Below are 27,616 nucleotides of genomic sequence, written 5' to 3'. Positions count from 1 at the left end.
TTTGACGACAGGGTGGTCCACCCCCAATTTTTTTGATAACTAATATGGCATGTGAACATTCTAACTAATTATAAATAGGACAAAGAAATAGATTAATATGGTCTTACAAACACACTAAAATTCACAATCCAATCTAAGTTTTGCATAAAGAAGCCTACATAGTAAATAGTACATGGCTGCCATGAAGGTATCAAATAGAAACACTGACCATAGTACATACCTTGAGAAGTTCAAAAAGACTATGTTTCTGGCCTATGCTTTTGCATTGCCATGAAGGTATCAATTATGTCATCTGCATTCACCTCGGAGAAAGTATCCCTCTCAATGTATGTAACTAGGCAATCATCCAAAAGACTATCACCCATCTTATTTCTCAACTTGCTCTTGACTATACTCATGGCAGAAAATGCTCTCTCAACATTTGCCGTTGCCATCGGTAGAATCAATACCAATTTTGAAAGCAAGTACACCAAATGATGAACTATGTGTCTCCCTGTTTGAACAAGCTTAACTGAGAGATCAACAAGATTTCTAAGGCCTTGGAAGTTCTCATCATTTCTCATGTCATCAATATAGTTATCAAGTTGTAGTTCAAGGTGAAGGAAATATGCCCTAGAGGCAATAATAAAGTTATTATTTATTTCCTTATATCATGATAAATGTTTATTATTCATGCTAGAATTGTATTAACCGGAAACATAATACATGTGTGAATACATAGACAAACAGAGTATCACTAGTATGCCTCTACTTGACTAGCTCGTTAATCAAAGATGGTTATGTTTCCTAACCATAAACAAGGAGTTGTTATTTGATTAACGAGATCACATCATTAGGTGAATGATCTTATTGACATGACCCATTCCATTAGCTTAGCACCCGATCGTTTAGTATGTTGCTATTGCTTTCTTCATGACTTATACATGTTCCTATGACTATGAGATTATGCAACTCCCGTTTGCCGGAGGAACACTTTGTGTGCTACCAAACGTCACAACGTAAATGGGTGATTATAAAGGTGCTCTACAGGTGTCTCCAAAGGTACATGTTGGGTTGGCGTATTTCGAGATTAGGATTTGTCACTCCGATTGTCGGAGAGGTATCTCTGGGCCCACTCGGTAATGCACATCACATAAGCCTTGCAAGCATTGCAACTATTGAGTTAGTTGCGAGATGATGTATTACGAAATGAGTAAAGAGACTTGCCGGTAACGAGATTGAACTAGGTATTGAGATACCGACGATCGAATCTCGGGCAAGTAACATACCGATGACAAAGGGAACAACGTATGTTGTTATGCGGTCTGACCGATAAAGATCTTCGTAGAATATGTAGGAACCAATATGAGCATCCAGGTTCCGCTATTGGTTATTGACCGGAGACGTGTCTCAGTCATGTCTACATTGTTCTCGAACCCGTAGGGTCCGCACGCTTAAGGTTTCGATGACAGTTATATTATGAGTTTATGAGTTTTGATGTACCGAAGTTAGTTTGGAGTCCCGGATGTGATCACGGACATGACGAGGAGTCTCGAAATGGTCGAGACATAAAGATTAATATATTGGACGGCTATATTCGGACACCGGAAGTGTTCCGGGTGATTTCGGAGAAAACCGGAGAGCCGGAGGGTTACCGGAACCCCCCCGGGAGAAGTAATGGGCCATATGGGCCTTAGTGGAGAGAGAGAGGGGCAGCCAGAGGTGGGCTGCACGCCTCCTCCCCCCTGGTCTGAATTGGACTAGGAGAGGGGGACTCCTCCTGGCGCGCCTATAGGGGCCGGCCGGCCTCCTCCCCTTGCTCCTTTATATACGGGGGCAGGGGGCAGCCCTAGACACACAAGTTGATCTTCGTGATCGTTCCTTAGCCGTGTGCGGTGCCCCCCTCCACCATATTCCACCTCAGTCATATTGTAGCGGTGCTTAGGCGAAGCCCTGCGACGGTAGTACATCAAGATCGTCACCACGCCGTCATGCTGACAGAACTCTTCCCCGACACTTTGCTGGATCGGAGTCCGGGGATCGTCATCGAGCTGAACGTGTGCTAGAACTCGGAGGTGCCGTAGTTTCGGTGCTTGATCGGTCGGGCCGTGGAGACGTACGACCACATCAACCAAACGCTTCCATTGTCGATCTACAAGGGTACGTAGATCACACTCTCCCCTCTCGTTGCTATGCATCACCATGATCTTGCGTGTGCGTAGGAAAATTTTGAAATTACTACGTTCCCCAACACAAGTTGTATCAAGTCGGCACTTGAAAAGTCTTTGGGATAAAATTCAGCAAGTCTTCGTACCTAGTGTGCATCAAAAGAAACAAATGAGTTGAAGAGATTCAATAGCAATTTTGAAAGCAATACAAATTTTAGAAGCAAGTTTGCATACCTTTTGTGCATCAAAAGCAGCAAATGAGTTGGCGGGATTCAAAGCAGACAGACAAGATAGCAATTCCATATTGATCTCATCAAACCGATTTTCAAGCTCTTGACTAATTTGATCAATGACTCCAAGAAAAACTTCTCTTCTAAAGTGATCATCATTTGTTTGGGGTCGGGCAAACTGTGTTGATCTTCCATAAGGCACATAATTACCTTCCATCATAGGAACTTGAATGCCATGCTTGTTACAAAATAGTGTGACCTTTTGCAGAAATGCCTCCCACCCATTAGACCTAAGTTCTTGTATTCTACTTTTTGCAGTTCTAACAAGTGCCATTGCAGTAAGAATATCCTGGTCTCTTCTTAGCAAACAATCAGACAAATCACTTGTGTATCCAAGAATGACAAGCATCAAGTGTGCATCGAAAATAAAGTCAAATGACTCAAACACTCCAACAATGGTATGAATTTTGGGCCAATCGCTTCTTTGTGAAGCATCTTGTCCAAGAGTTATGAGCACGTCATGGATTGTGGGATACATAGCAATAATGTTGAGAACAATTTTGTAATGAGAGCCCCATCGAGTATCACCAGGCCTAGGTAACCCCATCTCTTGATTCAAACCACTCCCAGTTTGTAACTCACCACATTCAAGTAGTTTCATGTTATTGTGAAGTCTAGCATCTCGAAGCATGTCATGACGCTTACAAGACACTCCAATAACATTCAGTAATAAAGACACTCGATCAAAAAACCACACACAATCATCATTTCCCTTGGCAACATCAATAAGAACTAGCTGGAGTTGATGTGCAAAACAATGAATATAATAGGCAGAAGGTGACTCTTTCATGATCAATGTTTTCAGTCCTTTAATTTCCCCTCTCATATTACTAGCCCCAGCATATCCTTGCCCACGAATTTGAGTTATAGTCAAACCATGATCAGTAAGTAAATTTGCAATTGCTTCCTTAAGTGACAATAAAGTAGTGTCACTTACATGAACAACTCCAAGAAAGTGCTCACACAGCCTTCCTACTTTATCAACAAAATGCAAGCACAAAGCTAGTTGTTCTTTATGTGATACATCACTAGACTCATCAGCTAGAATAGCATAGTGCTCATCACCAAGTTGATCAATAATTTGCTTTCTAGTAAGTACTGCACAACATTGAATAAGCTGATGTTGTATCTGATGAGAAGTCAATTTGCAGTTACCTGGTGCATTCTTCAGAACATACTTATTCGCCTCCTCACTATTTGTTGCAAGCCACTTCAATAGCTCAAAGAAGTTTCCTCTATTGCTAGACTGTTCACTTTCATCTGCAAGCATCTAAGTGAATACTTCAACCTCATCTTGTAAAGACGTAGATCCTCACTATTTACCTTCACATAAAGATCATCAATTGCTGCACAAGGATTCACAAATAAGTTATATCTCTCTTGAGCTGCATTGTGCACACTTGTTACGCAACTAACATGCTTAAGAAGAGCATCCTCTCTATTCCAATTACTCCAACCACCATTAGTAAATGCATTAGTACCCTTACCACTAGTTTTTTTCTTTGAACAAGTAACATACAAAGCAAAATGCAGATTCCTTCTTGATACTATATTCAAGCCAACTATGATTATGAAGCCACAAAGGATTGAGTGAATGTTCTCTACTCCCAATTGTTCTTTTTTAAAAGTTATGTGCATAAGGTTTGAATGACTTTTTAAGGATATATGCTCTTCGAACTGCATCTTGATCATTGACATGATAACTTGCAATGGGTAGCCTTTCCCCAGGATCATGTTTAAGATGACTAAAATCATAACCGGTGACGACGGCGGTGACACATCTTTAGTTTGCTCTGTGGTCACATTAGACATAGACAATATTGGTTCTTCAGTTTGCTCTTCGATCACAACTGGCATACACACAACTTCGCCGGTTTGCTCTTCAGCCACATCCGGCATATTCTCCGCCTTCTTCTCCTTACCTATTTTCATAGCTTCTCTCTGGAAAAGAGAAACAATGTCTCCAACCCTCTTCATTTTTCAACAAATCTGCAAGAAAACTACTTTCTATCGATATTCAATAAAGCTAATTAGGTATTTTGCTATATGTTCATCTAGTGGATATCATGGTGCAAAAAAGCAAACCCTAAATCAGAAATTTGAGAATTTTGATACCTTAAATCAGGGCATTCTACTTTCTGTGGATTGGTGAATGAGCAAGGCCACGAGAGCTGGCCGGCAAGGGTGCCCGACAACCGACTGGCGGCAGCAACGTAGCCGCGTGCAGGCAGGGCAGGGGCGGGGGCCGAGGGGCGTAGCGCCGCAGCCGCGTGCTGGGGCAGGGGCGCGAATCCGGGAAGTGGAGATGCGGCCGGAGCCTGGAGGCTGGAGGAGCACAGTTCCTGGGCGGCGGGCCGGCGACAGGGGCGCGACCGGCGGCTGCAACTAGGGTTCGGGCACTGTACCAGGGTAGGGCTAGGGCATCGGGACGAGGAACTGACGAGGATGCGGCAGGGACGACGACCGCTTGGGTCGGGGACTCGGGGCACTGGGCGTCTGCGCTGGAGTTTACTGGGCCATATTGTTTTAGCCCACTTAAAATGAATAGGTATATAGGCTGTGTAAAAATCCTAGGGTGGGCCGCGGCCCACCCTGGCCACCCTGTACGTCCGCCACTGGTAGAGGCACCACACACATTTTACATTTTTGAACCGTGTGCGATAACTTACCGATCACAAACATATCGGCAGATTAAATGTTGATGTCCACTTTTTTCACACGACTATAGCGGTGTAATCGTTTGGGATGTCTCTCTGATCAGAAACGTAACGTCGAGATGTAATGCGTGCGACTGGGGCGGCTTCTCATACGTTTATTGTATGGCGATCGTCAGTAGCCCCTCGCCCATCAACGACGATTTCTGGGTCGTGTGGGAAGGACCCCCTATCGCCCACACTCACTTGGCAGCGGTTCCAAATGCCATCGCGGAAAGGGGATAAAAACCGTTTGTATAGCACCGACGCGTACCTGTGGTCCTTTTTTGTATTGTTGTTTGTTGCATCAAAGCAGACACCACTATTTTGGTTGGTGCTCTTTTTATCTTGGGCGGTCATGTAAAATGTATTCCCATTTATCTCGTACCCTTTGTAAGTCAATATAGTCGAAGATGGTGACTTGGCCAACAAGTACAACTCATCTCCAACAAGGGGGTCATTCATGAGATGTGTTTGCAACCAACCGCCGAAAGTCGCCATATGTGTACATTTAATCCAGGGGTCAGACAGCTCCGGGTTCTTGGAGCATACAATATCCATGTGTTCCTCGATATACGGGGCCGCCAAGGTGGAATTTTGAAGGAAATATGCCCTAGAGGCAATAATAAAGTTCTTATTTATATTTGCTTACATCATGATAAATGTTTATTATTCATGCTAGAATTGTATTAACCGTAAACTTAGCACATGTGTGAATACATAGACAAACAGAGTGTCCCTAGTATGCCTCTACTTGACTAGATCGTTAATCAAAGATGATTAAGTTTCCTAGCCATGGACATGTGTTGTCATTTGATGAACGGGATCACATCATTAGAGAATGATGTGATGGACAAGACCCATCTGTTAGCTTAGTATAATGATCGTTTAGTTTATTGCTATTGCTTTCTTTATGACTTATACATGTTCCTATGACTATGAGATTATGAAACTCTAGAATATCGGAGGAACACTTAGTGTGCTATCAAACATCACAACGTAACTGGGTGATTATAAAGATGCTCTACGGGTGTATCTGATGGTGTTTATTGGGTTGGCATAGATCGAGATTAGGATTTGTCACTCTGTGTATCGGAGAGGTATCTCTGGGCCCTCTCGGTAATGCTCATCACTATAAGCCTTGCAAGCAATGTGACTAATGAGTTAGTTGCGGGATGAAGTATTATGGAACGAGTAAAGAGACTTGCCGGTAACGAGATTGAACTAGATATGATGATACGGACGATCGAATCTCGGGCAAGTAACATACCAATAACAAAGGGAACAATGTATGTTGTTATGTGGTTTGACCGATAAAGATCTTCGTAGAATATGTAGGAACCAATATGAGCATCCAGGTTCCGCTGTTGGTTATTGACCAGAGATGAGTCTCTGTCATGTCTACATAGTTCTCGAACCCGTAGGGTCCGCACGCTTAACGTTCGATGACAATTGGTATTATGAGTTTATGTGTTTTGATGTACTGAAGGTTGTTCGGAGTCCCGAATGTGATCACGGACATGACGAGGAGTCTCAAAATGGTCGAGACATAAAGATCGATATATTGGAAGGCTATGATTGGACATCGGAATGGTTCTGGGTGAGTTCAGGCATTTACCAGAGTATTGGGGGGGGGGGTTACCAAAACCCCCCAAGGAATCAATGGGCCTTATTGGGCCCTAGTGGGAGAGAAGAGGAGCCAGCCAGGTGGAGGGCGCCCCCAAGCCCAATCCGAATTGGGTGGGGGGCCGCCCCCCCTTTCTTTTCTCCTTCTCCCTCTTCCTTCTTTTCCTAGTGGGACTAGGAAAGGGGGGAGTCCTACTCCTACTAGGAGGAGGACTCCTCCACCCTTGGCGCGCCTAGAGGGCCGGACGGACTCCCCCTCCCTCCTTTATATACGTGGGGAGGGGGCACCCTAGAACACATCAAAGTTGATCTTAGCCGTGTGCAGGACCCCCCTCCATAGATTTCCACCTCGGTCATATCGTTGCAGTGCTTAGGCGAAGCCCCGCGCCGGTAGCTTCATCATCACCATCACCAGGCCGTCGTGTTGACGCAACTCTCCCTCGACCTCAGCTGGATCTAGAGTTTGCGGGACGTCACCGAGCAGAACATGTGCAGATCGCAGAGGTGCCGTATCTTCGGTACTAGGATCGGTCGGATCGTGAAGACGTACGACTACATCAACCGTGTTGTCATAACACTTCCACTTACGGTCTATGAGGGTACATGTACAACACTCTCCCCTCTCGTTGCTATGCATCACCTAGATGGATCTTGCGTGTGCGTAGGATTTTTTTGAAACTACTGTGTTCCCCATCAGTGGCATCCGAGCCAGGACTATGCGTAGATGTTATATGCACGAGTAGAACACAAAGGAGTTGTGGGCATGGGTATATACATATTGCTTGTCGTCACTAGTTGATTCTTGATTCAGCGGTATTGTTGGATGAAGTGGCTCAGACCGACATTACGCGTACACTTACGCGAGACTGGTTCTACCGACATGCTTCGCACACAGGTGTCTAGTGGGTGTCTATTTCTCCAACTTTAGTTGAATCGGATTCAATGAACGGGGTTCTTTCTGAAGATAAAAAAGAAATCACTATACCGCATTGTGGTTTTTGATGCGTAGGTAAGAACGGTTCTTGCTAAGCCCGTAGCAGCCACGTAAAACTTGCAACAACAAGGTAGAGGACGTCTAACTTGTTTTTGCAGGGCATGTTGTGATGTGATATGGTCAAGACGTGATTATATAAATTGTTGTATGAGATGATCATCTTTTGTAACACAGTTATCGGCAACTGGCAGGAGCCATATGGTTGTCGCTTTATTGTATGAAATGCAATCGCCATGTAATTGCTTTACTTTATCACTAAGCGGTAGTGATATTCGTAGAAGCAATAGTTGGCGAGACGACAACGATGCTATGATGGAGGTCAAGGTGTCAAGCCGGTGACGATGGTGATCATGACGATGCTTTGGAGATGGAGATCAAAGGCACAAGATGATGATGGCCATATCATATCACTTATATTGATTGCATGTGATGTTTATCCTTTATGCATTTTATCATGCTTAGTACGACGGTAGCATTATAAGATGATCTCTCACTAAATTTCAAGGTATAAGTGTTCTCCCTGAGTATGCACCGTTGCGACAGTTCTTCGTGCTGAGACACCAAGTGATGATCGGGTGTGATAAGCTCTCCGTTCACATACAACGGGTGCAAGCCAGTTTTGCACATGCAGAATACTCGGGTTAAACTTGACGAGCCTAGCATATATAGATATGGCCTCGCAACACTGAGACCGAAAGGTCGAGCGTGAATCATATAGTAGATATGCTCAACATAGTGATGTTCAACATTGAAAACTACTCCATCTCAGGTGATGATCGGACATGGTTTAGTTGATGTAGATCACGTGATCACTTAGATGATTAGAGGAATGTCTATCTAAGTGGGAGTTCTTAAGTAATATGATTAATTGAACTTAAATTTATCATGAACTTAGTCCTGATAGTATTTGCATATCTATATTGTAGATCAATTGCTCGCGTATAGCTTCGCTGTTTTATTTATGATATGTTCCTAGAGAAAACTATGTTGAAAGATGTTAGTAGCAATGATGCGGACTAGCTGTGTGATCTGAGGATTATCCTCATTGCTGCACAGAAGAATTATGTCCTTAATGCACCGCTAGGTGATGGACCTATTGCAGGAGCAGATGCAGAACTTATGAATGTTTGGCAAGCTCAGTACGATGACTACTTGATAGTTTAGTGCGCCATGCTTTACGTCTTAGAACCGGGACTTCAAAAACGTTTTGAACTCTATGGAGCATATAAGATGTTCCAAGAGCTGAAATTGGTATTTCAGACTCATGCCTAAGTCGAGAGGTATTAACCTCTGACAAGTACTTTGCCTACAAGATGGAGGAGAATAGCTCAACCAGTGAGCATTTGCTCAGAATGTCTGAGTACTTCAATCGCTTGAATCAAGTGGGAGTTAATCTTTCAGATAAGATAGTGATTGACAGAGTTCTCTAGTCACTATCGCCAAGTTACTGGAACTTCGTGATGAACTATAATATGCAAGGGATGACGAAAACGATTCCCGAGCTCTTCGTGATACTGAAATCGATGAAGGTAGAAATCAAGAAAAGCATCAAATGTTGATGGTTGACAAGACCACTAGTTTTAAGAAAAAGGGCAAGGGAAAGAAAGGGAACTTCAAGAAGAATGGCAAGCAAGTTGCCAATCCCATGAAAAAGCCCAAAGCTAGACCCAAGCATGAAACTGAGTGCTTCTACCGCAAAGGAAATGGTCACTGGAAGTGGAACTGCCCTAGATACTTGGCGGATAAGAAGGATGGCAAAGTGAACAAAGGTATATTTGATATACATGTTATTGATGTGTACTTTACTAGTGTTTATAGCAAACCCCTCGATATTTGATACTAGTTCAGTTGCTAAGAGTAGTAACTCGAAACGAGAGTTATAAAATAAACAAACAATAGTTGAGGACAAGGTGACAATGTGTGTTGGAAATGATTCCAAGGTTGATAAGATCACCATCGCACACTCCCTTTACCTTCGGGATTAGTGTTGAACCTAAAATAAATGTTATTTGGTGTTTGCGTTGAGCATAATATGATTGGATAATGTTTATTGCAATACGGTTATTCATTTAAGTCAAAGAATAATTGTTATTCTGTTTACATGAATAAAACCTTCTGTGGTCATACACCCAAGGTGAATGGTTTATTGAATCTCGATCATAGTGATACACATATTCATAATATTGAAGCCAAAAGATGCAAAGTTAATAATGTGCAACCTATTTGTGGCACTGCCGTTTAGGTCATATTGGTGTAAAGCGCATGAAGAAACTCCATGCTGATGGACTTTTGGAATCACTTGATTATGAATCACTTGATGCTTGGCGAACCATGCCTCATGGGAAAGATGACTAAGACTCCATTCTTCGGAACAATGGAGCGAGAAACAGACTTGTTGAAAATAATACATACTGATGTGTGCGGTCCAATGAGTGTTGAGGCTCGCGGCGGGTATCATTATTTTCTAATCTTCATAGATGATTTGACCAGATATGGGTATATCTACTTGATGAAACACAAGTCTGAAAAATTTGAAAAGTTCAAAGAATTTCAGAGTGAAGTGGAAAATCATCGTAACAAGAAAATAAAGTTTCTGTGATCTGATCGTGGAGGAGAATATTTGAGTTACGAGTTTGGTCTTCATTTGAAACAATGCAGAATAGTTTCGCAACTCGCACCATCTGGAACACCACAGCATAATGGTATGTCCGAACTTTGTAATCGTACCCATATCTGCTCAGTTGCTAAGAGTAGTAACTCGAAACGGGAGTTGCAAAATAAACAGAGACTAGTTAAGGGCGAGGTGTTGATGTGAGTTGGAAGTGATTCCAAGATTGATAAGATCACCATCGCACACTCCCTTTACCTTCGGGATTAGTGTTTCCTTTACCTTCGGGATTAGTGTTGAACCTAAAATAAATGTTATTTGGTGTTACGAGGAGTCTCGAAATGGTTGAGACATAAATATCAGTATATTGGAAGGCTATGTTTGGACATCAGAATGGTTCTGGGTGAGTTTGGGCATTTACCGGAGTACCGGGGGGTTACCGAAACCCCCCGGGGAGTCAATGGGCCTTATTGGGCCCTAGTGGGAGAGAAGAGGAGGCATCCAGGTGGAGGGCGCGCCCCCCAAGCCCAATCTGAATTGGGGGGGCTTTCCTTTCTCCTTCTCCCTCTTCCTTCTTTTCCTAATGGGACTAGGAAAGGGGGAGTCCTACTCCTAATAGGAGGAGGACTCCTCCCCCCTTGGCGCGCCTAGAGGGCCGGCCGGCCTCCGCCTCCCTCCTTTATATACGTGGGAGGGGGCACCCTAGAACACATCAAAGTTGATCTTAGCCGTGTGCGGTGCGCCCCTCCACAGATTTCCACCTCGGTCATATCGTTGCAGTGCTTAGGTGAAGCCCTGCGTCAGTAGCTTTCACGTCACCGTCACCATGCCGTCATGTTGATGCCACTCTCCCTCGACCTCAGCTGGATCTAGAGTTCATGGGACGTAACTGAGCTGAACGTGTGCAGATCGCGGAGGTGCCGTATCTTCGGTACTAGGATCGGTCAGATCGTGAAGACGTACGACTACATCAACCGCGTTGTCATAACGCTTCCTCTTATGGTCTACGAGGGTACGTGGATAACACTCTCCCCTCTCGTTGCTATGCATCACCTAGATGGATCTTGCGGTGCGTAGGAATTTTTTTTGAAATTACTGCGTTCCCCATCAAATTTTGTGGAACTATGTAGTGTGCTTGAGTGCGAGAATGCCCGTCCATACATATTACTAAATACTTTCCTGGCGTGCCTTTTCCACTCAGTCTCCCCTCATGCCATGATTGATGAACACCAATCGACTTAAGGTCAGGAATAAAATCAACACAAAACTCAATAACCTCCTCTGTTTCATGGCCCTTGGAGATGCTTCCTTCTGTCCTAGCACAGTTATGAACATATTTTTTTAAAACTCCCATGAACCTCTCAAAGGGGAACATATTGTGTAGAAATACATGACCTAGAATGGCAATCTCTTTGACTAGGTGAACTAGGACATGTGTCATGACATTGAAGAAGGATGGTGGGAACACCAACTCGAAACTGACAAGATATTAGACCAAATCGTTTTGTAACCTTGATTATATTTCTGGTTTGATTACCTTCTGAGAAATTGCATTGAGGAATGCACATAGCTTCACAATGGCTAATCGAACATTTTCCGGTGGAAGCCCCCTCAATGTAACCGAAAGTAATTGCGTCATAATCATGTGGCAGTCATGAGAGTTTAGGATTTGGAATTTTTTCTCTGCCATATGTATTATTCCCTTTATATTTAACGAGAAGCCAGACGGGACCTTCATACTGAGCTGGCATTCAAAAAAGATTTCCTTCTCTTCTTTGGTAAGAGCGTAGCTGGGAGGACATTGATGCTGCTTTGGATGCATGCCGTCTTTTTCGTTAATACGTTGCTGGTCCTCCCGTGCCTCCGGTGTATCTTTTGTCTTCCCATACATGCCCAAGAAGCCTAGCAGGTTCACACAAAGATTCTTTGTCACGTGCATCACATCGATTTCAGAGCGGACCTCTAGGACTTTCCAATAGGGTAGCTCCCAAAATATAGATTGCTTCTTCCACATGGGTGCGTGTCCGTCAGCGTCATTTGGAACAGATTGTCCTCCAGGACCCTTTTCAAAGATTATTTTTAAATCCTTGACCATATCAAGTATATGATCACCAGTACGGCGGTCAGGCTTCTTCCGGTGATCTGCCTCACCTTTAAAATGCTTGCCTTTCTTTTTTAAGAGATGCCTGATTAGAAGAAATCGACGATGTCCCATGTACACATTCTTCTTACATTTATCCAAATATATACTTTCAGTCTCATCTAAATAGTGTGTGCATGCATTGTATCCCTTGTTTGTCTATCCTGAAAGGTTACTAAGAGTAGGCCAATCATTGATGGTTACAAATAGCAATGCTCGTAGGTCAAATTCCTACTGTTTGTACTCATCCCACACAGGTACACCTGTAAAAGTTCTTCAACTAATGGCCTTAGATACACATCAATGTCGTTGCCGGGTTGCCTAGGGCCTTGGATGAGCATTGGCATCATAATGAACTTCCGCTTCCTGCACAACCAAGGAGGAAGGTTATAGATACATAGAGTCACATGCCAGGTGCTATGATTGCTGCTCTGCTCCCTAAAAGGATTAATGTCATCTGCACTTATACCAAACCATAAGTTCCATGCGTCATCTGCAAACTCTGGCCACTTTCTCTCGATTTTTCTCCACTGCAACCCATCAACGGGTACTCTTAACATCTCGCCTTTCTTACAGTCTTGTTTGTGCCATCGGAACAACTTGGCATGCTCTTTGTTTTGGAATAAACGTTTCAACTGTGGTATTATAGGAGCATACCACATCACCTTGGCAGGAACCCTCTTCCTGGGGCGTTCTCCCTCAACATCACCAGGGTCATTGCGACTGACCTTATAGCGCAATGCACCGCATACCAGGCATGTATTCAAATTCTCGTACTCGTCACGGTAGAGGATGCAGTCATTAGGGCATGCATGTATTTTCTGCACCTCTAATCCTAGAGGACAGACAACCTTCTTTGCTTCGTACGTACCATCGGGCAATTTGTTGTCCTTTAGCAGCATCTTCTTTAACATTTTCAACAACTTTTCAAATCCCTTGTCAGATACACCATTCTTTGTCTTTCATTGCAGCAATTCTAGTGTGGTATCTAGCTTTTTCTTGTTATCTTTGCAATTTGGGTACAACAATTTTTTGTGATCCTCTGACATGCGCTGCAACTTCAACTTCTCCTTTTCACTTGTGTAATTTCTCTTTGCATTAGAGATGGCCCAACCAAGATCATCAACGGGCTCATCTGATGCCTCTTCTTCAGCTTCTTCCCTCATTGTAGTACCATCGTATTCAGAGAACTTAAGATAGTTGTCATTATCCTCTTCTTCTTCATTGTTTTCCATTATAACCCCTCTTTCTCCGTGCTTGGTCCAATAGTTATAGCCGGACATGAAACCGGACTAAAGCAGGTGGATGTGAAGGACTTTTGAGGTAGAGTAATTCCGATCATTCTTACAGACACCACATGGACAACACATAAAACCTTTCCACTTGTTTGCCTCAGCCGCAAGCAGAAAAGTATGCATGCCATTAATGAACTGGGGAGAGCGTCGGTCATCGTACATTCATTGCCAGCTCATCTTCATTACACAACATCAAAAAGACAAAATTAATACAAGTTCATACATAAAGTTCATACACACTTATTCTCATAAAACAACATACGACTATCTAGGTAAAGCATTTAAATGCAACAACAAATGCGATCAAGATCGCAACTAAGGTAATAATTGATCCAACAGCATAATGATACCAAGCCTCTTTATTAATGGCATATTTTCTAATGTTTCCAATCTTCAACTGCACTGCATCCACCTTGATATTGTGATCATCGACGACATCGGCAACATACAACTCCAATTTCATCTTCTCTTCTTCAATTATTCTTTCAAATACTCGTTTTATTTTTCAACTAAATTTAGCTTGTCGACAAGAGGGTCGGTTGCAATTTCCGGTTCACATACCTCCTAGATAAAAATATCTATGTCAGCTTGATGGGCATAATTGTCACAAACACGAAATGCAACAAATAGTTATAAAAGAGAATATACCACATCCAAATCATAAACCGGACGAGTGCCAACGGAGACGGATATCAAAACCACGACACTATGTATAACAAACAATCGTACAAGTAAGAAAATTATACAAGTAACTATCTAAATCATACAAATAAGATTTTTTTTTACAAAAAATGGTAAGAACAAGAGGGCCACCAAGTTGGTGCCGGTGACGGGGGCAGTGCGGGCGATCGACGGCGATGAGGACGGGGACGGGAAGGCACTAAGTAAACCACACATACAAATATGCAAACTAAGAAGTTAATTTGAGCTCAAATTGCTTATAAATCAATTAAAATCCCACATAATGACTCCCAAACTAAAATCCACAAATAACTATACTTAGAGCATGAAATGAGCTAAACTAGCAATGAGAGATGAAAGAATGAAGTTGCTAACCTTTTAGAACCCTTGGATAGATGGGGTGCTGCCAATCTTGGTAAATCTTAGCAGAAATGGAGGATGAGCTCGAGCTAGGGGGAGGAAATAGAGAGGAGAGAAAGGAGAGCTTGGTCTCGGGCTGGACGAAGCATCTAGAGGATCCATTTGAATCAGGACTGGAGTTGGTCGTGCCCCCGTCCGCTCCTAGTCGTTCGAAACGGGACTAGGGGTCCCAGTAGTCCCGGGCACAAACCTGGCCGGGACCTTTAGTCCTGGTTGGTGATACAAACTGGGACTAAAGGTGCTCGCAGGGGCCCCAGCCTACCGCCACCCCTTTAGTCCCGGTTGGTATCACCAACTGGGACTAGAGGTCCCATTTGAATCGGGACTAGAGGTGGCCGTGCCCCCGTCTGTTCCTAGTCGTTGTAACCAGGACTAGAGGTCCCATTAGTCCCAAGCCCAAACCTGGCCGGTACTAATGCTCGGGATCAAAGGTAGGTTTTCTACTAGTGAGAGTCAGTAGTAAAGAACTAAATTATTAATATAGTTCATGAGAAGCTTGCATGCATGGTTGGCAATGTCCTGCATGTGCTGAATCAGTATTGCAATGGTTTAACCTGTAAGGTTATGCATGCTAGCTGTGAAAAACAGAACATGAGGCTGAGTGCCTACCAGGATAGCTCGAACAATTTTCAGAGCTAGCTATCCATGTTTGCAAATAATATAAATGTAAATAGCGTCCAAAGGAAGCATGTAGTGTTGTATTTGTTTATAGATAATCTGACTGAGCTAATACATTGGATGGAAGAATCTGGGCAGCTAATTCCTATGCTATCTACAGATGGAAAGGTTTGTTTGTACCTAATCTGCATGAGCAAATAATTGCACGGTGGAATCTGGTGAGCAAATTCCTATGCTCTTGATGTTATCTACACATGGAAATAAATAGAAGGTGCATGCTCATCCAGTGTAACTAATTAAATTTAAAGATGGAAGCTTCCTCCAAACATCAAAAGTACTCCTTCCATTCCTAAATATAAGTCTTTAAAAGATTTAAATATGGACTACATACGGATGTATATAGACATATTTTAGAGTGTATATTTATTCATTTTACTTCATATGTAGTCCATATTAGAATCTCTAAAAAGACTTATATTTAGGAACGAAGGGGTAGAATAATAGAAGATGCATGTGCTCATCCAACTTCAATAAGATAACTAAGAGATGAAAGTTTGTTTACCATCAAAACTTCAAGCACCTTTTGAGCTGGAGCACAATCTGACAAATTGATAAGTGATAAGGTCGGGGATAAGCGTAATAAGGGCGTAATAAGGGGATATTGAAACAGGAAGCAGTAACCTTTAGCACAGTGGACGCCCATGGATGGGATGACAACGCGAGCAGGCGGGCGCATTCGATTATGATTGAAAAACAGACATGTTTATAACCGTGAATTGGCAGCAAGGGGTGAGGCACATGCATCCCTAAGAATTGCAGCTTCTACATCTCGTCAATCAGTTTAAGGGGAGGTTGAAACAGAAGCTGAAATGAAGGAGTTGGAGAGGATTGATACTGGTGGAGAACAGTTTCAGAATTCAGATCAAGGTGGGACATAAACGTGGGAAAAGATTTCTGGCCTATTTGATGTCTGTAGTTCCTGTTCCTTCCAGTTTCTCTATGTACTTGTGCCTTCGTTAGCAGCCATAATGAGAAGTCGTCTTTGTTGATCAAGTCGGATTCCCCGCCACTCGTCGCCGCTCACAATGGTCGCGGAGCAAAGCAATGGCGCGTAGAGGGCTCCTCAGTTGTGCCTTCCTCTATGATATGCGATTCTGTGTGGCTGGCAACGGAATGGCTCTCGGTTCGCCTCCCAGCTCCCGGAAAGACGTCGGAGGAGACGGTCTTGCGGGCGCGCCGAAGGAGGTCCAGACTCCAGAGTAGTCGAGCAGAGCAACGACTTGCACTGGCTGATTTGGATGCGCTGGATGATCTGAGTGGGAAGCAACAGAACCACGTCCACGCCCACGTCCAAGTGCCCTGAAGAGGCGTTAGAGGTGAGGAAGACATGGATGTGCGGGGGAGCGGGCTTGACGCCATGACTTCCTGTCGGTTACTGTAAAATTCGAGGGAGAGAAGCTGGCTTTTATCGATCGGAGGGGAAAGTCGAAGGACACTTTGGTGGACCAATGCCTGTTTGGTCGCTCGTATCGTAACTGAACTTTGGCAGGGGAAGGAGATGGGACGGAAACACTACCAGAAAAACTTGTTTTGCCGACAGCCATATCTATGCCGACGGCCCCCGTCGGCATATATGGGCATATCCCGACGGCCCAACTAAAGCCGTCGGCGTAGAAAGGCCGTCGGCGTATAACCATCTATGCCGACGGGGGCCGTCAGCATAGATAAGCCGTCGGCGTTTTTCCGAATATACCGACGGGGGCCGTCGGCATAGAGCAGGCCGTCGGCATATCACGTGGGCCCGTCTACCCGGGCGGTGACGGCAGTTTGACGGCGTCAGGCTACGCCGACGGGCTAACGGTGGCCGTCGGCATAGCTACGCCGATGGCCTAGCCGTCGGCATAGCTATGCCGACGTCATCGATCCGTCGCGCCGCCACGTCATCGATCCGCGTCGTTCGCCGGTCCCGTGGGGTGGCATTTCTATGCCGACGGCTAGGCCGTCGGCATAGGCCTGGCCCATGGTTTTTGCCACGTCATTGATCCCCGCCCTACGCCACGTCATCGATTCAGGGCTCTACCGTTCCGTGGCCGTAGCTATGCCGACGGCCTGGCCGTAGGCATAGATTTCTAATAATATTTTTATATTTTTTGTATTTTCTCTTATTATTTTTTATTTTTTTTCCAATACTAATTTCATTAACTTAAATGTACAGAAAACATATATCGATTGCCCCCCCACACGGGCCTTCTTCCGTCATGTCACGGAGAGGTTAGACGGGACGGGCCGGGTACCTGTGGGGGGTAGCAATGCCGCCAGGTGTTGCGGTGGGCCCTCCTACGGTTGTGGAAACGTGGTGGCAGGCACAGGCACGCGGCTCCGGGGTGTGCCCCCTCCCCCCTCATGGGTGTCGATGCCGCCGTGCCCCGGAGGGGGGAAACGGCCACGTCGGGCCGACGCAGAGGGAATCTTGGGGTGGGTTGTGCCGGGACTGTGTTGGGGGGTGTAGCTATGGCTGGGCTATGACAACAAGGTGAAAAGGTCCACCGGTCAAACTACGTCCAGCGAAAGTCAAAGGGATCTACCGTTGGCGGTGGTCTTCGCAGCACTCCCGAGTCACGGAGCCCGACCACTCCGATCCACGGAGGCGGAGGCGGAGGTGGAGGCGGTCTTGGCGGTAGCGCTGCCGCTAGCAGTGACGACCTGGGCTTCGGCGGTCTTGGCGGTGACGACCTCCGTGGTGCTCGACGTCCTGGCGCTTAAGCCTTTGGGTCACATTGTGGCGGTCTTGGTGGTGATGATACTTATATGCTTGTGATGTTTCTTATTGTTGTTTGTGAGATTCTTATATGCTTGGTGGTGATGATACTTATATGTTTATGCTTTGCGATGCTTCTTATGATGTGTGATGATGAATTTGTTGTGTGATGCTGCTGGACCAGCTGTTATGTGATGCATATATTTGTTGTGTGATGCTGTATATATTCAAATGAATTGAGCTGAAAAAAAAACAGAAAAAAGAAAAAAAAACAGATAGAAACTATGCCGACGGCTAGGCCGTCGGCATAGAGCTGCCGTGAGCTCCCAGTGGCTGCCACGTGGCAGGTCTATGCCGACGGCCTAGCCGTCGGCATAGTTTCAAACTAAGCCGACGGCTAGGCCGTCGGCATAGGCCTGCTCCAGGAGCTCCCAGTGGCTGCCACGTGGCAGGTCTATGCCGACGGTCTAGCCGTCGACTTAGTTTGAAACTATGCCGATAGCTAGGCCGTCGGCATAGACCCGCCCCAGGGGTGACGCCTGCTCGCCACGTGGCAAGTCTATGCCGACGGCCTAGCCGTCGGCTTAGTTTGAAACTATGCCGACGGCTAGACCGTCGGCATAGACCTGCCACGTGGCAAGCACGCGTTGGTCAGCACTTGACGGCGGCCGCCGTTAGGCGATAACATTGCCGACGGCCAGGGCCGTCGGCATAGATGTACGGACACCGTCGGGATAGGTCCTATGCCGACGGCCTTTCTATGCCGACGGCCTTCCTGGCTACGCCGACGGATATGTTGCCGACGGCCCTATGCCGACGGGGGCCGTCGGCATAGGCCTGTCCCGACGGCCATTCAGGGCTATGCCGACGGCCCTGGCCGTCGGCATAGGGTGCAATTCCGGTAGTGAAAAGCGTGGGCATGTAGATATGAAGAGATGGACCGGCAGGCTTCTTTTATCAGTTTTTACACCGGTTCATCGATAATGGAAGACTGAACATGCCCGCTTCAATTAATTACCGGACTTTAATCACATGATTCGTGGAAATAATGCTGAGGTGGCATGCTGCTGATGTGGTGAGACTGCAAACTAAACGATGATGTGGATAATGTGCATGCTCAGAGAACTGATAGTAATAGGGATCAACTTCTTAAGAATGTACTAGTGGAAGGCCCGTGCGTTGCCACGGGCTTTTTGTGCCAACCAAATTTCCTGCGCCTTTTTCCTCTCCTACATCCTCCTCCTACTCCCCCATACACCCAGCCAAACCTCCTACATCCTCCTCCTACTCCCCTAACTAACACCGGCCAAACCGCATTCCCCCACCAACCACAACCGACAAGGCTACCATGGTGCGCCTAGTCAGCCCGCCCTGCCCTAGCCGTGCCTAAACCGTCAGGTTTGTGTTGTCGCCCCCCCCCCCCCCCCTCCTCTCTCTCTGGCACCGTAAACCTTTGACAAATCCTGTAGCATTGCAATGGCTACAATAATGCAACTTAAGGCAGGCCAGCTTTAACATTTAATCAACACACACGAACAAATAGAATACCATGAAGTCTTGAATTGACCATTGAGCATTGATTTAGCTTTACAACCATACTCAATATGTATGTTTTACTAAAGATATGACTGAAACATCATTTGAAGCATCCAAAGAACAGAATGCAGCTTTTATAGAATATATAATAAATAAAATGTTTTCAAAATATACATGTTCCATGCGTAATAATTCACAAACTTGCATCAGATTATCCATCAACTTATGCTTGGGTTCAACTTGCATCAATAATCATTCATAGACTTGCATATCCCATGAGCTCAAATCCGTAAGGCAACCAAGCCGACCTTCACCATAACTAGCTTTGTGCCTTCATTGTCACGCGGGCTTGCACAACTTGTACATCTCAATGAATATTTGAGTGCATTGCCATTTCTGTAAAAAAAATACGTTTTTCTAACATATAGTCTAAATTTCCCTTTTCATGTCTAAAGAGCTCTATCTAAGGAGCTAAGATGAAAACCAAAATGGAGAAAAGGAAGAGACAAAACCTAGCAGATCTTGGTAAGGAAGATTTATTTCCAATTTATGCACTGTAGGCAAGTTGGGAATCATACTGTAGATAGGAAGCAATCAACATGCTCTTCTTTTCCCCTGGATATAGGTGAAGGATACCCATTCAAACAAATAGAAAGTTCTTAAAACAAAGAAATAATTTCAAGTACCAACCAATGAATTCAACAATGAAAGTTGAAAGCATCCAGAAAAAGCACCAAGTAAACGCAAAATCTTTTTTTCTTAGTTAAATAAATGCAAAATCATATTACCATATCCACAGTGCGCCGGATGCAGCTGGACCCTCATGGCCTTACGACCTCCACTTTCTCAAGGAACAATCCGTTCTAGTTGTTCTCCTCTAAGTTACAACCACGAAGAAACCCAAAAGTAAATATGACCGACATCAAACATAACATCATCATGAAAAAACAAATATCCACCCATAATATTTTGGTGCCAAGAAAATTAGTTGAGAGTACGATTCATGATAATCTCAGTCATGATATATTCCATCATATTAGAGAAAGTGTGACAACCTATATTTATGGAAGAAAAAAATCATATTGATGCATTACCTCCATACTCCGAACCTGAGTACAAGCATCACTTCTTCGCTTGGTCTTTTGAATTGAAATTGAAGCTTTATTTTTCACTTGGTAGAAATAAATTTTCTGAATTCCTTTCAATGGCTGCCAATTTGTAGGGTAGTTATCTTATCGCATACAATTTGATATGAAGTTGTTGGATTTACAGTATCACCTATTTAACTGAGACAGTACAGATCATTTCCCATGTCAAAGTGCACTGAACTTTTTACTCTTCGAAGTCAAATTGTTAATTCCACCTGCTTGATCATGGTGGGGCATATGATTTAATCCAGAAAAACACTATATCCTACTGGATGTGGAAAGCTAAACTATGTCATGTAGTTCATTTCAAACAAATCCTACCAATCAGCTATATTTAAGTACCGCTCTATTCACTCCTACGTAGTTTCACATATTTGTCTTAGTGGCTTATCTCATCCATCTATTAATTAATTGATAGAATGTTCGTTGTAGATGGAAGCGTATCAATAGGCTATTCTCCTTGAGGATTCTACTCCACGTAACCTATTTTAATCAACCGTGGGGGACACATCCTTCGGTCACACATATCAAAACCATACTGTATTTAGCACCAAGCAACTGATGCCATTCATGCATACACCTAAGATAAAAAGAAGGGGAAGTCTCCGAACAGAGGACGACCACTCATATAAAATCGAATGTTTGGTCCATGAGGCAGGCAAACTGCAACCTCAACAAGCAAGCAAGCACCTACATCACAGGCCACAATACAGAAAGTGTAACGCGTACTTACCAGATGCTTCACAAGCAGCTCCTGCCATGGTTTGCTTCTTGCTGAAGGTATGAATTATTAACCATTACAAAATCATGACCGGTTGCATTAATCGTCGAGCCTAACAAAGTGCACAACCAAATAAATACTACTCCCTCCATCCCATGATATTACTATTGGTTGTAATAACATCTTATATTATATAACAGAGGGAGAATTATTCTCCTGAACTGACCTGAATCTGATACACCACCGAGTCTAACAAAGCAATAGAGCCTACCAAACTGAAAAGGTGTTTGTATAAGCAGATTGTCAGATAATTTCGAGGGGTTCACTGACGAGCAAATTAAAGCAACATATGCATGTCATAGGAACACAATGTCAAATACACACCACTGTATTCTGTACAAATTTGCCATTGTACTTACTACTCTTCCAAACTTATTTCTTGAAGGGAATACATATATACAAAAGAATAGACCATCTTTATTCCAATCCATATACGTTTGTAAGCTCTGTGAACATGAACTTCAGTTTTGCAGGGAGAACCTGAGACTAAAATGGTTCGTTAGTACACATGCCATTGCAAACCTAGCTAGATCCCTTCTCTCCAGTTGATGTCATCTTAATTAATCCACGGAGCCGTTTCCATCACACGTCATTAAGAGAGCGCTTGAACAAGCACAAGCAAAATACATAGCATTTGCATTGCATCCATTTTTCAGAACGACCATGAGTATAACAAAAGGATAAAATGCATCTGAAGTCCGAACTCTACAGTATGATATATTGTGGTTGGAGCTGAGTACCACCTTTGTATTGCAAAGGGTGAAGAAGAGTGCCTCCTTGCCATAATTTCTTGTTGGTAAGCTTCATCTTCCTCAAGACAATCCTCTTTCTAAAAACTAACACAACAAAAACAACCAGTTCCTAAACATGGTATATGCTTTCAGATTTCCTCGTTCGGTTCCAACCCAGATTTGCCAGCTTCTTCTTGAGTGTATATGTTTGCTTTTAATCAAAATGATATGCTGAATAGTATTCCAACTTCAATAGCAGTTTCATCAGGTATCAGGACATCTCGTAATTTGTGATTCTAAAAATTTATGTCTTGCTTGCAACTGCTAAATTTGCATAGTAAAAAGTTATTTCGTTGTTGAAAGAACTTTTCTCAATCTGATCATACCAATATTTTAGCTAGTGCCATTACAAGAAAAATTAACTGCAAGCAGCACCTGAGTTACTGAGTATACATACTTTGAGTTAATCTACTTTCATTCAGTTAATGTAATTAAACTGGTTGAACAGATCCAGAGTCTCAAATCTCTGAATTGAAGTAATAATAGCAGCAGAGAAAGGTAACTTACAACAATAGTGCATGCAACAGAAATGTAGATATAGTATGAAAACATCAGAATATAGCATGAAAACATCATAATATAATTCCTTGTGGACTTTTGAAACAGAAACGAGGGATGGATCGGCAGTTGTGCTATTTCATTTTCTCGGACAATAACCGCTCAACTTCTACAAACACGCACCAACTTCCACTTTTCCTGCTTTTCGAAATTTTGCTTATGGTCCTCCTCATTACCATATGGTGCTTGGTTGTCGTACTCGAGGATTCAGAGAGAAAAGCAACAACATATTGAGCATGCAAATATGGCTCGGTTGTGAGCCCAGCCTGGCAAATTCGTTGAGAGGAAATGGACAAGCTTCTTCTTATAAAAGTTGCCAGTATCTAACAAATAAGTGCAGTTACTTACACCCTTCTTTTACTCAAAGATGGATACATATTTTGGTGCGACATCGTTTTGTAAGCTTCTTCTTAATAATACATTTTATTATTATGAGCAATGTGAATATATGTTCATGATATATTAAGGGTGTTAGCTACGCCATCGACCTTTGGAAACAGTACAAAAAACACAGTAACATACTTTCATCTAATTATCATCCTAAATGCCGCACCAAAATATGTATTTGCTAAATAAGATGATTCAGGAGATAAGTTCACATGGTTTGAATGCAAAAGATAGCTTTTTTTTGTCAATTCTATGGTCAGCCGACGCTATTTCTGCATATTAAAAAAAGAACTTAGGTAGTTACACAATTTATTAGCATCTAGGATGGATGGAACGGCTAGGCTAAATCTAATTCCCTCTAAAATACTCCATCTGCCCCATAATATAAGACCGTTTTGCAAACTAAAATAGCTTGCAAAACGATCTTATATTATGGGACGAAGGGAGTATTAAACATGCAAGGTAGATTATGAAATAAGAGTGTATGATGGCCACAACGACTAAATGTTGAAGCCTGCACCCTGGTATCTCCTCACTTCGCCCCTGAATCTTCCTCAGTGTAAAATGCAGGGGAGAAGATATTTCAGCTAGAACCAAAATTTTTGACCTTACGCATTGATACAACAATGCGCAGCAAGCCGGTTAAGAAAAACTACGCCTATGTATTTTATACAGACTGCGCACACACTATATATACACGGATAATTTAAAAACGTTACTGATAAGACTGAGGAAACAGAGGTACCTTGATCACATCCATGATGATGTCGTGGTGGTGTTCATCTCGTTATGGATATCACTCTACGGCCCTTGCTAGAATTCCTTGATTGCCGGCTAGACAATTCTCACCCGCTACCAGCTGCACGACGTCTCTTCTTCTCATCCTCTCTCCTTCAGATCAACACATTTGTCATTTGGGAAAACAATAGACAAAATTGGATGAATATTCAATGTATATACATCCATTCAACATTTTTTTTAGAGAAAAGGCAAGAGCCCGACTTTATAAATAAAGCCACCAGGCAGAGTTACACCAGCAGAACCAACACCCAGAACAAGTTTAACGGCCAGGGAACATAAGTAGCATTACAAGGCCTCCAGCCTAACATGGCACGCAGGCCAGCAGATCACCAAAAACACCGGCAGTGAAATTAGGAAGCCGCCCTCGAAGTACGCCGAAGAAGGGAAGACGCCGTAGATTTCATTTTGGATGACATGTCGTCGAAAGCCTGAAGGTCCCCTTCCTTAGTCAATAATCTCCACTGCTGCAAAAAGACATTGGCTTTAAATAAGCGGCTGATAGGGTTAGCCGGAAAAATGCGTTCAATCGTGAACTTGTTCCTAATAGTCCACAGCGACCACCCGATCGCAGCCCAGCCCACTAAGAAGACCCTCTTGGACTGCCCTGATAAGGAGTTAGTATATTGCCTCAGGTCCTCAAAGGAGGAGGGAGTCCAGTTAACATGAAGCCAAAGTCTGATGCAACACCACATGAATTTAGCTAAGGAGCAGTGGAAGAAAATATGATCAGTGTTCTCAAGTGCCCCACATAGCACGCACCTATCAGTGCCCGGCCCGTTCCTCTTCTTAATTTGATCGGCCGCCGGCAGCTTATGGCGAACAGCTTGCCAGAGAAAGATTTTAATCTTAGGGGGGATTTGGGCAGACCAAATATCCTTAAACTTCAACGAGCGGCCACCAGAGATAAGCTTAGAATAAGCCGATTTAACAGAGAAGCGCCCCGAAGATGAGAGGGGCCAAACCACGGAATCCTCTTCCTCCGAGAGCAGGGGGAAGCAAGCAGTAAGGCGCTGCCAGTCTTCCCACTCTACAGGGGAAAGGGATCGCCGGAAATCTAAAACCCAACCCTGAACCGAGAGCTCAAAGATAGAGATCTCAGGATCAGCACAATAAGAAAACAAGGCCGGGAAGGCAGCCGCAAGCGTGGTGTCCCCGACCCACCAGTCTAACCAAAAACGAGTGGACTTACCATTCCTGACAACAAATTTGACAAGGGACCCAAAAATCGGCCGAACTTTAACCAGTTGACGCCAAAATTGAGACCCGCCAGAAGCAGAGGCGAACATAGGGCTCGAGGAAGGGAAATATTGTTGGAAATATGCCCTAGAGGCAATAATAAATTAGTTATTATTATATTTCCTTGTTCATGATAATCGTTTATTATCCATGCTAGAATTGTATTGATAGGAAACTCGGATACATGTGTGGATACATAGACAACACCATGTCCCTAGTAAGCCTCTAGTTGACTAGCTCGTTGATCAATAGATGGTTACGGTTTCCTGACCATGGACATTGGATGTCATTGATAACGGGATCACATTATTTAGAAGAATGATGTGATGGACAAGACCCAATCCTAAGCATAGCACAAGATCGTGTAGTTCACATGCTAAAGCTTTTCTAATGTCAAGTATCATTTCCTTAGACCATGAGATTGTGCAACTCCCGGATACCGTAGGAATACTTTGGGTGTGCCAAACGTCACAACGTAACTAGGTGGCTATAAAGGTGCACTAAGGGTATCTCCGAAAGTGTCTGTTGGGTTGGCACGAATCGAGACTGGGATTTGTCACTCCGTGTGACGGAGAGGTATCTCTGGGCCCACTCGGTAGGACATCATCATAATGTGCACAATGTGATCAAGGAGTTGATCGCGGGATGATGTGTTACGGAACGAGTAAAGAGACTTGCCAGTAACGAGATTGAACAAGGTATCGGGATACCGACGATCGAATCTCGGGCAAGTACAATACCGCTAGACAAAGGGAACTGTATACGGGATTGATTAAGTCCTTGACATCGTGGTTCATCTGATGAGATCATCGTGGAACATGTGGGAACCAACATGGGTATCCAGATCCCGCTGTTGGTTATTGACCGGAGAACGTCTCGGTCATGTCTGCATGGTTCCCGAACCCGTAGGGTCTACACACTTAAGGTTCGATGACGCTAGGGTTATAAAGGAAGTTTGTATGTGGTTACCGAATGTTGTTCGGAGTCCCGGATGAGATCCCGGACGTCACGAGGAGTTCTGGAATGGTCCGGAGGTAAAGATTTATATATGGGAAGTCCTGTTTTGGTCACCGGAAAAGTTTCGGGGTTTATCGGTAACGTACCGGGACCACCGGGAGGGTCCCGGGGGTCCACCAAGTGGGGCCACCAGCCCCGGAGGCCTACATGGGCCAATAGTGGGAAGGGACCAGCCCCTAGGTGGGATGGGGCGCCTCCCACCAAGGCCCAAGGCGCCTCCAAGAGGGAAGGGGGGCAAACCCTAAGGCAGATGGGCCCTAAGGCCCACCCCAGGTGTGCCTCCCCCTCTCCCCCTTGTGGCTGCCACCCAGATGGGATCTGGGGGCTGCCGCCACCCCTAGGGAGGGAACCCTAGGTGGGGGCGCAGCCCCTCCCCTCCCCCTATATATACTTGAGGTTTGGGCTGCCCAAAGACACACGAGTTCCTCTCCTTCTTGGTGCAGCCCTATCCCTCTCCCTCCTCGTCTCTTGCGGTGCTTGGCGAAGCCCTGCTGGAGTACCACGCTCCTCCACCACCACCACGCCGTTGTGCTGCTGCTGGATGGAGTCTTCCTCAACCTCTCCCTCTCTCCTTGCTGGATCAAGGCATGGGAGACGTCACCGGGCTGTACGTGTGTTGAACACGGAGGTGCCGTCCGTTCGGCACTAGGATCTTCGGTGATTTGGATCACGACGAGTACGACTCCTTCAACCCCGTTCTCTTGAACGCTTCCGCTTAGCGATCTACAAGGGTATGTAGATGCACTCTCCTTCCCCTCGTTGCTGGTTTCTCCATAGATAGGTCTTGGTGACACGTAAGAAAATTTTGAATTTCTGCTACGTTACCCAACAGTGGCATCATGAGCTAGGTCTATTGCGTAGATTCTATGCACGAGTAGAACACAAAGAAGTTGTGGGCGTTGATTTTGTTCAATATGCTTACCGTTACTAGTCCAATCTTGTTTCGACGGTATTGTGGGATGAAGCGGCCCGGACCGACCTTACACGTACTCTTACGTGAGACAGGTTCCACTGACTGACATGCACTAGTTGCATAAGGTGGCTAGCGGGTGCCAGTCTCTCCCACTTTAGTCGGAACAGATTCGATGAAA

General features: G+C 44.4%; 1 pseudogene; it reads right to left on the bottom strand.

Moving 5' to 3' along the window:
* Positions 1–239: 239 nt before the first annotated feature.
* LOC147964338 (uncharacterized) lies at positions 240–4,862 on the bottom strand (annotated as a pseudogene).
* Between the last annotated feature and the right edge of the window lie 22,754 nt (positions 4,863–27,616).

The sequence above is a fragment of the Triticum urartu genome, chromosome 6A, assembly GCF_056163025.1.
Source record: "Triticum urartu cultivar PI428250 chromosome 6A, HENAU_Tu73, whole genome shotgun sequence".
Taxonomy (NCBI): domain Eukaryota; kingdom Viridiplantae; phylum Streptophyta; class Magnoliopsida; order Poales; family Poaceae; genus Triticum; species Triticum urartu.
The sequence above is the reverse complement of the archived record's forward strand: the minus strand, read 5'-3'. Positions and strand labels throughout refer to the sequence as shown.